General features: G+C 38.4%; 1 protein-coding gene across 1 annotated transcript in view; it reads left to right on the forward strand.

Moving 5' to 3' along the window:
• Positions 1-1,778: 1,778 nt before the first annotated feature.
• Rala (Ras-like protein A) overlaps positions 1,779-15,301 on the forward strand; it is a 38,962-nt gene continuing 25,439 nt past the window's right edge. Inside the window, exon 1 of the mRNA XM_089240556.1 lies at positions 1,779-1,933. The gene's annotated coding sequence lies outside the window, so the exon portion shown is untranslated. The remainder of the gene's footprint in view (positions 1,934-15,301) is intronic.

A 15,301-nucleotide genomic window follows, 5' to 3' on the forward strand; every position in this document is an offset into this window, starting at 1 on the left:
CCGGCCCAGTGGTGAATATTTGTTTCCAGAACACTCCAATACACCAACGCGTGTTGTGACAATTGGCATTCTTAGGTTCATGTCCAGCCTGGTCCAATAGTCATTCCATTCGCAAATACCGTAAAACCCCTCTTAAGGGACACCCCTCAGATGCGGTTGCCCCTCTTTTACGGCCAAATAATAATTTCCCCTTGTATAATAAAAGAATGTATTTCAAACCCCTGACCCGACGGATTGAAAGCTCGGGAAGGGAGGCGGCACCACTGACTTGGGTTGGAAACTGGAAGGTATTGGCAAAGCCTCCTAGAAGTATCTAGGAGGTCTGAAGTGACCCCCGTGGCAGATTTACAGATCACTCAAGTGACCTGTGGAGCTGTTCCAGATTACTAAAGTGTTCTACGTCACATTTACAGATTCCTTAATTGACCCACGGTGCAGTTCCAGATCACTCAAAAGGCCCGCTGCACATTTTTGGATAGCTCAAGTGACCCTCGGTGCAATTCCACATCACTTAAGTGGCCCCCGGCGCATTCCTCGATCACCAAACTGAGCGACATATTTACAGACAACGGCGGCGCTCGTGCCGTGCGCCCAATTGCGGCCAGGGGCGCCGCTCTAAGATGAGCCACCAAATCTCAATTGATAGGGCAAAAAAGGGAAGGGGTACCAAAAAGTAGGTCCTGCACGAGTATAAATTTCTTTTGAGCTGCTCCTGTTTACAGATCAGTTACCGATCGATACTATTGTCTTCTTGTCAAAGCAGTCGATTGGCGGCGTATTAATAATTCATGGTCCATCCCGTTGAAAATTTTGAACACTTCGATCATATCCCCCAGACACCCGCGTTCTTCCATTGTAAACATATTCAAGAAATCGGTTCTTTCTTCATCGCTCAAGCGTTGTGTGCCAACAAGAGCACACGTAGCTCTTCGTTGCACCCCCTCAACCAAGTCTTTGTTTTTCTGTAGGTATGGTCTTCAAAACCTTACAGCACATACTCAGAGGTGGATTTAACTGTGGGCGCACGGGGCCCCGACTTCTACAGTGCCCCATTAAACACAAACTTCACAATTTTCTCAAATTTAGGGGGCCCAATATTTTCTTTTGTGACTGAAGCCCCCGCAGGGCCGTCTTAAGACATCGTGGGCCCCAGGGCCAAGTGATTTTTCTGAGGCCCCACCTGGAGAATTCTAGAAGAATTCAACAACTTCTCATTTTTCCGCGGCCCCTCTTGTCTTGAGGTCACCGGGCCGTGCCCGGGTGAGCCCATGCGTTGAGAACTGGAACCCCAACCGACTTTAATCCGCCACTGAGCAATACTCTTGTCCAGGACGAACTAAGCCTCAGAAAAATGGAAGAATGACATTAGGGGAACGCGAAGAGACATTGCTGAAAGTGAAATATGGTGCTTCATTTCTCATAACACACTGACTATTTTTTCACAATTTTATCAACAATACAGTAATGAGCAACTTTGCTCACCCTTCGATAGGGTTACCAGCTTCGAAAACTTAGAAAAGAAAACTGCACACGCACCCTTAGTGAGACGTGGAAGAAAACAGCCAAAGTGTCTCCCCTAAAAAAGCAAAAATGTGACGCGTAAAGCCACTTAGCTATAAGTAAACCTTCCTTATAGATGAGTGCGTAAAGCATTGGTAATATGGTCAGCATCAAATTTCTTGCATTTTTTTTTTGTAAAAGATATGGTCATCTGATTTTTGATGAAGCTAATTCAACCGTGTGAGAGACGTATGCCGCCGCCATCATCATCACTATCAACGAGGATCGGTGAGGGATGGTCGCCCGCCTTGCCACTCAGCAGGTGCGAGTGTGTGTTGTCAACTTATTAAATGTCGACGTTACTCGAGTGTTTAGAGGTGGACGCCAATTAATCCGGTCCTTGTAATCGTAATTACACAGCGCTTCGCTGAAGGTATTTCGCATAATATTCATTTGCGTATAAATTCGTTTACAAACCAAGATTTCTCTCGCTGTCCCGTTGGTGTGAAAACGACTTGGATCTAAAAAGAAGTAGATGTTAAATAACTAGCTACTTACATTAACTCCCATTGCGACTATTAACTATAAATAGTCATGTAGTCACTATTAATTGTATCTGTGATAATTATATTAAATTATCGTGGTTTTAATGAGTAGAGCTTAATTTGAATATGAGAAATGATGTGTTTAATAATTTGTGTATTTTGATGGTTGGGTATGTAAGTCTATTTAATATAACCCATGGTTCCTGTAAAGTGAGATGGAGGGAAGCAAGAGTATTTACAGGGAATGGGGGGGGGGGGGCTAAGCGAGCCAGGGCAGCAAATTCGGCAAAATTTTTAGAAATAAGTATTCGAGAAAATTACAGTAGAATAGTGCAAAACCCATACTACTACTTCCTCTGCCTTGAGATCGAGAGACCAGGCCATTGGGCGAGCAAAAGAGTGTCACAGTGAATGTACAAGCATGTGAGTAACTAAACGAGTGACATAGTGAGTGAAAGACTAGGCCATTGAGTTTGCCCAAATGGTGCAGTGGTAAGATGCTCGTCTTTCACTATGAAGTTTACTGTCAAGATCTGTGGGTTCAAATTCTGGCAAGAACATAAGAAACAAGTTCTTTGCCTATTGAGCGTGGGGTTACCATTTATAGATGTCGCCTTCATTTCCCACCCAATTCCACTGGTAGGGAATTGCCACGTGGCGCTAAATGACCAGAGTTGGTGTGCAGTAAAGTAGATAATTTAGTCACCTAGAGAATGTGCAGATCAAAACGGTGTGTAATCTTGTGACTTAAAATGTGACCTAGAGAGCAGAGTATCAGGTGAGTGAGAAACTGAAAGAATGTGCAAGCATTTCAGTGGCCAAAAGCAATGTGTAAGCATGGGAGTGACCTAGAGAGAGAGAGAGGAACCTGGTCAGTCAACAACTAAAAGAGTGACCTAGACAGAGGTGTTGATATGATAAAACTTTAGGGGGAGCTGAAACTTGCCAGTTATCCTGTGTGTATAGGACTCAAGCCCCCAGTGCCTATGAACCTAAATAGAGTGTAAGAATGGGAGTGACATCTAGTGAACAAGGGATGAAAAGAATGACTTACTTTCTTTAAAACAAAGCACAACTCTAGTCTATCGCCACTGCAATTTACTATTACTACACCACATGCACCTCGCCCATATTCCTCTGTGGAACCTCTAACGAATTCGTAAATTCGGGAATGTGCGTGTACGTGTAGTGAAAACTTATGTGAAGTTTGTGTCTGTGTTCTGCCATCTACTACCAGTTTTTCTAACTGAGTGAAGTGTAATGAGCAATTTACTACTGAATGAGCTGTGCCAAAAGTGTGAATGTTTGTAATAGTCTGCTTGTGTATGCAAGGGGGCGTAGCGAGGGGGGGGGGGGCAGAAGGCGGTATGGTCCCCTTGAAACGTGAGAAAATAGTTAAAAAAAGGGAAAAAGATGGCGAAATCTATTGTTCTATCGCTTTGGTTCCCCCTCTGAACAAAATTTCTGGCTGTGCCCCTGTGTGTATGTATAGGCTTACCTCATCCAAAGACTGAGAAAGGGGGACGTCTGGGGACTCGCCCTTAGTCCCAATATCCCCGATAGGTGGCGCCACTATTCTGACCAACATAATTTATATAAACACGGGTGTTCCTCAAGGATCAGTTCTTTGCCTCGTATTGTTTTCAATTTTTGTTAATGATTTGAAGTATCTTCAACTAAATGGACGTTTAATCAGCTACCCAGATGACACCGCTATAACCATAGCAGCAGAAAATTGTTTTGAAAAACCATGTAGGGGAGCAGATCTGTATAAAATAAATATGGGGCTAACTAGTAATAAACTGGTTTTGAATCTAAATAAAACTACATATATCGATTTTCAACTGTACAAGGAAAACTGCCATTACAGTGTCACAATTTAATCTGCTCTTTTCATCATTTTATATTCCCACGATCTGTGAGGTTAGATGAAATGCCTGGGGAACTAGATTTTGCCATCTCCATACGGTTTTTTTTGCTTTTCAATATAGTATATACATCTGGGGTGGTGACAACAGATCTAATTTAGAGCTTATAACGAATAATTTAAGGAAAACCATCAATATAATATCTAGTCAATATTCTTATTCTTCAAATATTGATTATAATGTTGATTACAGATTTGGCATACATAAACCTCATTTATATCGAATTTTACTGTTTCTACATTAAAAAACCCTACGTGGTTCACTTTGTGACACACTTTCATAAGATAATATGGAATTCAATATGAGGTCATAAAACATAAAATGACCCTCATTCAGAAACAATTTTTATATTTATCACCAAGATCTTATAACACATTAAATAATGATATAAAATTCGAAAGAAACATAAACCGCTTTAAAAAACTGCTTATAGATTATATTAACTCCTTATAATTCTCAATTATAAAAAAAAATTTTTGACCTAAATTCAAAATTCTAAAGAACCGTCATTATATGCCTGTTTTGTCTTTTTTACACTTCTACTCTACACTTAGATGTGTGTGTGTAAAAAAAGTAAGAAACACCATTGGATAAAATGCTAACCATACCTTGTACTGTACCTATTGTTTGATCAACTTGTATCATTTATGTATATTTATAATGCTGAGTATAGTGTTTCAATAGCATGTGTTTGCCAACGTTTTAAATTATTTGTAGTTCGATCCTCAGATCATATATAGATACTATATATACTCTTGAGATTCTATATTGAGAGAGAGATATCTATGAGATATCTAAATAGTAGGTATATAATAGTATATCTAATAGGAAGTTCCCGGTAACAGGGATTTTCGCTACAACCTGTCATTTAGTTTATGCCTGTATTCCCCCCCCCCCCATTTTGGAAGTCATCACTGTTCACGTGTGTTGAACGGGTGGTTGGCTCAAGATAGCCGACGAAGGAGCTAACAGCAATTTTCGCAGCACAAAAATAATTATGGGGGAGTAGGTCGAAGTCATCCACCATTATTCTGCAACAAAGATGGGGACTCTTTTGATGGATCTCCGTCCCACCTTTTTTTCCCCCATGAGGAAAGAAAAGTTTAGCACAACGCTATCTTCAGCAGTGGTCTGATGGGGATCAGAAAATCGAATAAAGAATGATTGCTCTGGGTTTTTTTTAATGAATTTTGAGGGGATGCCAATTCATTGCCTCTGCTGAAAACAAATAAAATCGAATTCAGTTATAACGAACTCCAAGATACCAAATCATGCATGAGAAAAAATACCCACAAAATTTAATTTTTTGAAACTACATTGCTGTATAACTCAAGAAACTGTAATTGCATAAAATTACTGTTGTTTCAATCGCAAGTAATTTAATGAATTATCACATTTCGCTTGGGGGGGAGTAATTGCCCCTTCCCCCATAGATCTGTCCCTGCGGAGGAATAGTAAATAAATACCACACAAAGCAGTCGCTGTCACAGCTTTCCATCATACAAGAAAATTGTTTTCACAAGTAGTAGTTTCTTGGCTTGTCCAGCAGCTTGTTTTTTTGTCCACATCATACAGGAGCATAAACGGTATAGAGGTGCGGGGTAGAGGCAATCCAATCCACCATTCATGAAAAATTCTATCATTGGCATAGGTGGCAGGGTGAAAGTAGATATCCAACAAATTACTTAAGGACAAAGCATATGACAAGCAGAGTGGACATAAAACTGTTTAGCTGATTTCTTCCCTCTATAATAAGTGGGACAGACCGTGGGAGGGGTCTTTAGAGATCCGAAAGAGGTACTGGAGAAAGGTGTATAAAGGACTTATCAATGGGGGGGGGGGGGTGTTAGTTCATTTGTCGACAAAGTAGGGGAAGGTTTTTCCTTGTTTTTGGCATTACTAGTGGAGATGCAATTAAGAATATTTCATTTTTTTTCCATAAGGGTAGTTGATGATGTAAACATCACATTCAAATCCCTCTTGTCATGGAAAGTCAGCAAACTCAACCCAACTCCAACTCCCGCCCCCATTGATACTAGCGTAGTACTTGCATGGCCCATAGGCAGAGATAGACTTGGAAGTCTGGGGGGGGGGGGGGGCACGATGCACGATAATGATGTCAATTCACATATGCATATATACATTAGATCAGTCAATTTCACCTTTGACGCTGGGTTCCCCCCCCCCCCCACCTGTATCTCCGCCCATGGCATCCAGTGATACCGTGGCTAACGAACACCTCAGCTTACAATTTTTTTTATTAACAAAGGTTTTTTGCAATATTTCTACGTATGCGAACAAACATTTTGGTTGACATGGATGCACACACTCGAATAACCTAGCAGCATTGTGAGCTGAACTTTCACCCAATCATCATCAGAATTTTGGTCATTCATGCCTGGCTAATTTATGACTGTCTCAGAATCACTTTCCAGATAGCACCTCTATTTCTCTTCTAAAAATCTTTGGAGCTATGTTCTGCAAAATTGGTGATTAAGACAAGTGCAAAAAGCATTAAAAAAAAGAACTGATGTTTTTCAATTCTAGACTTATCAAACTCAACACCCGGACATTGTAAGAGATTATATTTTCCATCTACATGGATGAATCACAGAAATGAGCTGGCCGCACAACATAAGAAGGCAACTATGAATCCGAGTTGTGCCGATAGTCATGGCTTCCACCTCTTGGAACAGGGCCTGTGGGCTGGGATGTTTACCTTGCCTCCAGACTAGACTTTTCACAGCCCCTCTACATTGAATTTATAGCGTGAGAAAAAAATGATGAGGATTGCCCCAGGACTGAAGTTCTGTTAGTAGAAATGCAAACAATCAATAAAGACACTAAATGAATTGAATAACATACAATGACGAGTATCTTCAAAGGTGTACCTTTTGAATGGGTATAAAATGGGTACTTTTGCTAAAAGCAAACACCATGATAGAACATATATTCTCCCAATATTAATGTTCGTGTTTGAAGATTGTTCATTTCACTGTGTTTTGCAACCATATCAGTAAAAATACATCTATAGCAGTCATCGTGGCTGCTACCGTCGTTTTAGGTAGAGATGTGAGGTGAGAATATTTTCCTAGATGTAAAAATTGGAGAATAATCGAGAATATTCATTTTTCTTTTAAATAATTTAAATTTTTTTACTAATTTTGTTTATATTGTGAAATATAAATCAGTTTTCATTGCCTGAAACATTTACAACAAAACAATTTTTGATGTAATTACTCCCCAATTACAACTTTTAGTTCGAGAATATTCTTCAGGTCATGATGAGAGGTTTTAAAAGTTTGGTTATAAAGATTTTATAAACCTTTAGATTAAAACCTTAAAAAATTATTTTAAAATTAGGTAAATTTTCAGAAGTAAGTTCACTACAAAGTAAATTGATAATATATATATTTCCTTTATTTAAGATTTTTAAAACAGTTACAAAACATTTAGGGGCTAAGCAAGCTTGTGAGCCCACAAAACAATATCAGTACATATCTGTCGACATAATTAATAACGAGAGAAAAAAAAGGGAAAAAACCTATATATAACACCACCAAAAAATAAGTGGCAACAGGAATGGAGTTGGTAGACAGAAAAATTTGGCATTTAGCAGCAAGATAGATTACATTACAATATCAAACAGATAATTTAAATCTTCTTGAGTTAACAACCAAGATTTTAAATTGATAAAAAAAGATGTGCATGAAGATTGTTCACTTATTAACTGAGGAATAAATTAAATATTTTGGGAGCTAAAAATAAAGGAAAAAATTTTTAAGGAAGAATTTTTAATTTTAAAAAATAAAGGAAGCTATTCTTATATAATCAAGTTCATTCTAAGATACAGAACTGTTGTTTTCTTCAATTCACATACTTAAATTCTGTATCACTCACATTCTTTTAAAAGTTGTGCAATTCAACCCTTTTGGTTTAATTTTCTTGCTTTCAAACTTTAATATTGTAGTCTACAAACTTCAATATGCCCATCTTCTTAACGGGGACAGAGAATATTCTCTCAAAGGACTATGATTATAAATTACTTGAGAATATTCTTATCAAAAATAATTATTCTCAAGTTATTTATCAAGATTATTTATTATAATACATGTTATTACATATATTCTTGATAATATTCTCTGGAAAGATTTCGGTAACTGAAGAATATTCTCTGGAAGGACTATTATTAATAACTTCAGAATAATTATTTTCTATAAAAATATTCCCCTGTAATTTATGAAAGTAGTCTTCCAGAGAATATTTTCAAGGATATAATATGTAACTATATATTATAAATAACAAGAGAATATTCTCAAGTTATTTATAATAGTAGTCCTACCAAAGATTATTCTCAAGAATTTTACATCTCTAGTTCTAGGCAGAACTTCATTTTAACACTAAACTAGTGTTAACCTCTCCTTCAGCATTACAAGGAAGCCTCAAAATGCATGCTTGCTCCGGCTGACCAAGCATCTAGCTGCGGCCCTGTAATCTAAAGTCCCAGTCATTTTGGATTGACATAAGTGTTTTGATCTGAGTGGCATTGCTGTTACTTGCATAAAAATCAATTAGCATGTACTGTACACAGGGCCACAATTAGGGGGGAGAAGGCAAGTCTAGTGCCCACTGTTGCCACAGTGGGGATGATCGGCTGAAGTTGGGTTTCTGTGGTTCCCAACTTCAAGATGCATTGTAAGCTGATTTTCCCATTAAAAAGTCTCACCACAGACAGAAACAAGCATACAACAGTACAATTATTCAGTCATTGCACTTCACTCATAGTTGGAAAAATTGATGTCAGGTGGCACCACTACACATAATAAGCATTACACAGAAACAAACTTCACATTAGGTTCACAACACATACATGCACATTCCGGCATATACCAATTTGTTAGAAATTCCGTATAGGAGTGTGTACGAGGTACACGTATGGTCAAGTAGTAGTATGTCGAGTGCCCGTGGCACTGGACTAGATTAGGCCAGGTGACGAATTCACCCTTTCACTGCTGCTTCTACATTACAGCACCCAAGTGGTGTGATGGTAAGATGCTCATCTACCATCGTGAAAATTGCCATGAGGTCCCAGGTTTGAACTGGGGGAGGAATGTTGATAACAAATTTTGCCCTAGGAGCTTGAGGAACCACTTTCTTTCAAACCGAGCACAATTCAGGTCTATTACCATCTATGGACGATTTACTACCTAGTGAGTTGTGCCATTTCGCGATTGGTCAAGCCGTGGATTAGTGGTAGGTCTGTTGTGACTATTAAATTCTTTCACTGGTTATTAGTTTATTGTTCTCTGACTGACAGGAGAGGCTTCTATAGTCTCTCCTTCCGACTCGTAGTGTCCGTCTTAGACAGGTTTCACTGTAATACATATTGTGAAGTCTAATTTTTTCGATGCGGTGTTTGATCAGCGATCTACTGGTTCAACATCCGTCGCATTGCTTCATCATGGATTTATTTTTCCTCCCTGTACATCATTCTGATTTTACCCAAAGCTAATTTGCATTCATGTGCGATGACCTCTTCCGCTAATTCGGAGGAATTTTTCATTTCGATTATGATGAATTATCCGCGTAATTCTGTTCACGCTTCGTGATTCTTTTAATCGTTATTTTTTCCCCCGAGATGAATTTCTGGTCGATTTGTCGCTATGTGATATTTTTTTGGAGAGAGGAATTTCTCTCTCTCGGATGCTTTTTTTTTTTTTCTACCGGTGATGCCTGGTGATAACACGCTCTGTTTTTGTGAGGGCTCCTCCAAGCATTTGGAAATAAAAAAAAAAAGAGAAGGAAAGAGAAAAATATCTTGAGTTGTTTTATCTTTCCTCCTTTGATTATTCTGTAAGTAGTTTCACGGTTCAAAGAAGTTTCGGAATGTACGGTTTATTTCCTTTCAAGTTGGGGAAAATTCTCCCGTTTTTGTCAATCAGCTGATTTGACTCATCCTTATTATTTAAACATAGTCAAAGTTTTGCGGAGTTTTGGTCATTTACAAGGTGCGTGCGTTCCATGGGAACTTAAAATTGTAAAATATGCAGAAAGATAGTTACAGCAAAAATACATTTATTCTTTTCAGAGTTCAGTAGCCACCGTTTCTTACAAGAATCACTGATATAAATCACTGGTTATAAGAATTAACCGCTTATAAAAATCAAATCGGCGAAACGAAAACCAAACGTTATTTTAGTGTAGTCAGATTTTCGCTTAATTATGGTTTCAATTAGCATCAGGATCGTTGATTAATAAATGTCAAGTTTTAAAATTTATGAAAATTAGAAAATTCGTATTTTTACTAATTTTCATGAAAGTTCGTAAATGCGTAAATGTCAGAATTTATCGAAGTGCTTGAAGTCCGAAATGTATACGTTTACAATCGTTTTGCGGGCTTTTACCATTCTTCGGGTTTTACCGTAACATATATAAGAATCAAAAAAAGTTTTTCTCCCCAAAACTGCCACCGTCTAATCTCGTAGTGGGAACTTGTAAAATAATTCTCTTATTCGCAAGATTATTTTTGAGGGCCACTTATTGTCCTCTTATTTTTATAATAATCGTCCTATATTGACTGTTTCTCTCTTCCCCCCCCCCCCAGGGCCGTCTTAAGAGCATCGTGGGGTCCCCAGGCCAAGCGAGTTCCCTGAAACACTACCTGGCTAAAAATGTTTGCCTACAAATTTACATGCTTTCGAAAATTTCAATCAGATCTCATTTTTTTGGGATACCCCTTGAGGTTTCCGGTGGGCCCATGCGTTAAGACGGCACTGCCCCCCCCCCCCCCACACACACACACACAAATAGTAAGGATTACAGCTTTGCAATAAAATTATCTTCCATGAATGACAGGGTGTATAGCCAGTTCCGCACATGGGGAATTTAGGGACAAATCCGCACTTCCGAAAACAAAAGCCGTTGTCTTTTTTTTTTTCTTCCTGTCTCTCCCATCTTTTCTTCTCTACCATAAATGGACTGAAATTATAATGCGGCTGTATCCACATGAAATTGTGCCACTGAAATTATCTTTCATGCATTTCATAATGGGTAAACCGAATCCAAAGATCAGAATGCTTACCCTGGGTTTGAAAGAGGAATTTAAATGGTGACTTCCTCATTAGTAGAGCAGAGGTGGATTTAGAGGGAGAAAAAAAGAAATGCAAAAGTTACGCCAAACTGTACAAACGCATTTCAATCATTCTTAATTATGAGAGCACGGAAGAATATTAAAACATTTTCGGTATCCTTAGCTTATATTGAAAAATTGGAACTTTTCATCAGAATTTTACTATGTATTTGAGCATGTATAACCGGGAAATAAAAATATTCAACGAAAAAATTATGGCAATACTTCATAAACTGAAGAGCCAAAAAAAACTGGTTCGGGCATGTGTATGCAAATAAAGAGATATGGAACCAATCAGAGTACGGCGCTGCGGTCGGCAACACCTATATAACACAAGTGTCTGGCAAGTTGTTAGATCGGTTACTGCTGCTACAATGGCAGGTTATCGCAATTTAAGTCAGTTTGAACGGGGTGTTATAGTCGGCGCACGAGAGATGGGACATAGCATCTCCGAGGTAGCGATGAAATTTGGATTTTCACGTACGACCATTTCACGAGTGTACCGTGAATATCGGGAATCCGGTAAAAAATTAAATCTACGACATCGCTGCGGCCGGAAAAAGATCATGCAAGAACGGGACTGGCGAGAATCATTAAACGTGACAGACGTGCAACCCTTCCGCAAATTGCTGCAGATTTCAATGCTGGGCCATCAACAAGTGTCAGCGTGCGAACCATTCAACGAAACATCATCGATATGGGCTTTCGGAGCCGAAGGCCCATTCGTGTACCCTTGATGACTGCACGACACAAAGCTTTACGCCTCGCCTGTGCCTGACAACACCGACATTGGACTGTTGAGGACTGGAAACACGTTGGCTGGTCTGACGAGTCTCGGTTCCAATTGCTTCGAGCTGATGGATGTGTACGGGTATGGAGACCACCTCATGAATCCATGGACCCTACATGTCAACAGGGGACTGTTCAAGCTGGTGGAGGCTCTGTGATGGTATGGGGCGTGTGCAGTTGGCGTGATATGGGACCCCTGATACGTCTCTGACAGGTGACAGGTACGGAAGCATCCTGTCTGATCACCTGCACCCATTCATGTCCATTGTGCATTGCGACGGACTTGGACAATTTCAGCAGGACAATGCGACGCCCCACACGTCCAGAATTGCTACAAAGTGGCTCCAGGAACACTCTTCTGACTTTAGACACTTCCGCAGGCCACCAAAATCCCCAGACATGAAAATTATTGAACATATCTGGGATGCCTTGCAACGTGCTGTTCAGAAGAGATCTCCACCCCCTCTTACTCCTACGGATTTATGGATGGCCCTGCAGGATTCATGGTGTCAATTACCTCCAGCACTACTTCAGACATTAATCGAGTCCATGCCACGTCGTGTTGCGGCACTTCTGCGTGCTCGCGGGGCCCTTACACGATATTAGGCAGGTGTACCAGTTTTTTTGGCTCTTCAGTGTAATTAATTAGATTTTATTAACCATGTGTATCTTTTTCAACCGAAATATTCTTTATGCTTCTTCATTACAGCACCGAATTAATAAACTAAATATTTTACAGGCAAATTTTCGGTTAAAATTTAACCGCTATTTCTTATTTGAAGCTCTGGTCATTCCCCCCCCCCCCCCCCCTCCGTATCATATAATTGTGCTTTTGAAAATTTTAAAGCAGGTGTTTTTTTTTTTCAGACTGGAAAGTTACAATTTTGAACTTCATACTATTTTCAATTACAATATTTATGTTGAAGTTTCAAATTCACGTTACACGCTAATCAATAAGTGTGATAAATTTTAGGACGTAAACCTTCAAACGATTTATTCCAGAGAAAATCATAGGCGGAGTGACAAAAATGTTCATTTGAAGAAGAAAAAAAAATTTTTTTTTTAAATATTTTGTAAACAAGTGATGACTCTTTATCAGCATAAATATTCAGATTTCAAATCGGTAAATTATTGATTTATTTCATGAGTTAATTTTGATGCGCAAAAATGTGCATTCAACATGGCTGACACTTATTTTAAATTAATTTTTTAGCAAAATACGTGTCGTGGACGTATCGCAAACTAATAAATGTGAACAGGAGTGATAATTTTTTTATTACATTTATCAAATAGACTTCAATTAGGAATTATGTAATTTATGTAATCACCGATGCAAATGATAAAAACATTAAAATTCATCGAATTTACCGTGGCGAACATTGATTATACATAATCACAACTTTAGCAACTTCCCGTAACATTTAAGGGTAAAAAATAGTTTGGAGTGAAATATTCCAAAAAAAATACATTTTTTTTTTCTAATGATGAAAAATAGTTGAACTTTAACTATGTAATGTGGATACGCAACCCTATACAACTCCTATCCATTTCAGGAAGGGAATAAAAGAAAGCAGGGGTAGAGAAAGGAACAAAAAGAAGATATTTAAGAAGGGGGCTTGATTGTACAGAAATGTACCCAAATTCTCCCTATGCGGAAATGCACCGTGCGGATCTGTCGCCAAACCGTCGGAAGATAACTACATGCTATGGGTATTCAAACTGATTTAAAATTTTAAGAATCAAAATTTTATATTTAATAAGAAAATAATAAGGGTTTTGAATTTAACTCAAAAACATAATCTTAGCTTGACCCCCCCCCCCTCTTCCGCCCAGCTTACTCCAGCGGTAACCAGTGCCGTCTTAACGCATGGGCCCACCCGGACACCTCAAGAGAAGAGGGGCCTCACAAAAATGAGATGCGGTTGAAATTTTCTAGAATTTACCAGGTACGGCCTCAGAAAAACCATGGGCCCGGGGGGCCCATGATGCTCTCAAGAAGGCCCTGGCGGTAACTATATAAGAGCAACAGAAAAAAAAAATCTGGAAATAAGAACTCTTATACAAATCAGAATGATTGAACCAAATGTAATTCTTGTAAGTAGCGGTTACTGTATCTTTCTCGGATTATATCCAATGGTCCCATTGTTCAGTTCACTTTTCGAAACAAGTGGAAAAGCCTTTTTTATGGAAAAACTGCCTCAGTGAACACTGCACATCTGAATTTTTCTAGCTGATCACGACGCTTTCACGTTATGTGGTGTCGAACTTTTCAAACTGAGACAATTTGCAAATGCAATATTTAGATCATGCCACAATGGGAACAGTTACAGTCCGGATCTTGCACCATGTAATTTCTGGCTGCTTCCGACATTGAAGAAGAAACTCTGTGGGAGAAAGTTCAATGAAAATGTTAACGTTATGTTAGCTGGTGCAGGATTCACTGAGATAACTTCCAGAAAAAGCCTTTTCTATTTTATGCTTGCTATGTAAAGTAGATTAAACTATGAGACCATTGCATATCCTCTGAGGAAAGGTACTTTGAAAAAGAATAAACTACTTTCATCTGTACGGGCATCTTGCACTTTACGCAATTTTGAGAAATTGATTTTAGAAATCGCGACCTGTGAAAATTGGCCTGGAGTTTGATGTTAATCTTGAAAATGGGCTTGTAAATTAAAGATGTGACGTAATTAAAATGAGAAAATCCGTTTGATTTCATGATCTGGATGTGGGCCACAAATGTGGGCCATACATTCAAATCCAATTCACCAGAGCTCACTAATCAAGATCTTTTGATAACATTGATAACAACCAAAAAAAAAAAAAATCTTAATGAAACTAGAATTTTCGTTATTTTGCAAAGTAATATTTAGAATTCTCTGGCAATTCTCTTGGAACTGAAATTTTCATAGAGACAAAGAATGTTACTTGTCACTTGAATCTCGACTGTTTCATTAAAAAAATTTTATTAGCCAGTTATCATACCAGGCTCTTCCGGAAAGAAACCATCCGCACTCACGCACGTACACACACACCCTATAGAATCAATCAGAAGTAAAATATTATAATAATTAAATTCTTGATACGTAAATTCAAATATTGAGCGTAAATTTACGAAATTTATTTAGTAGTTCGAATAATCAATTTTATTCAGTGAAGAATTATTTCGCTGCTGGAAGTTGGTTATTTTTTGAATTTCTATTTTACCCGTGAAAAGTTTGATAAAAGATGTTTTACAAAAATTGAAAAAAAAACCCCAACCAATAAGCCTATTGGCTAAATTTGCTCGAATGTAATCGATACTCTTATCGGTTGCATTTTTCGTTTTATACATATAAGAGCTTTTACAAAACTTCTATAGTGCAATGCTGGCCTAAGTTATTATGGAATGCACCTTGTACTTCACTCGT

Source organism: Pholcus phalangioides, unplaced genomic scaffold (assembly GCF_987345545.1).
Source record: "Pholcus phalangioides strain wild (caught in Gottingen) unplaced genomic scaffold, Ppha-v1.0 ptg000013l_1, whole genome shotgun sequence".
Taxonomy (NCBI): domain Eukaryota; kingdom Metazoa; phylum Arthropoda; class Arachnida; order Araneae; family Pholcidae; genus Pholcus; species Pholcus phalangioides.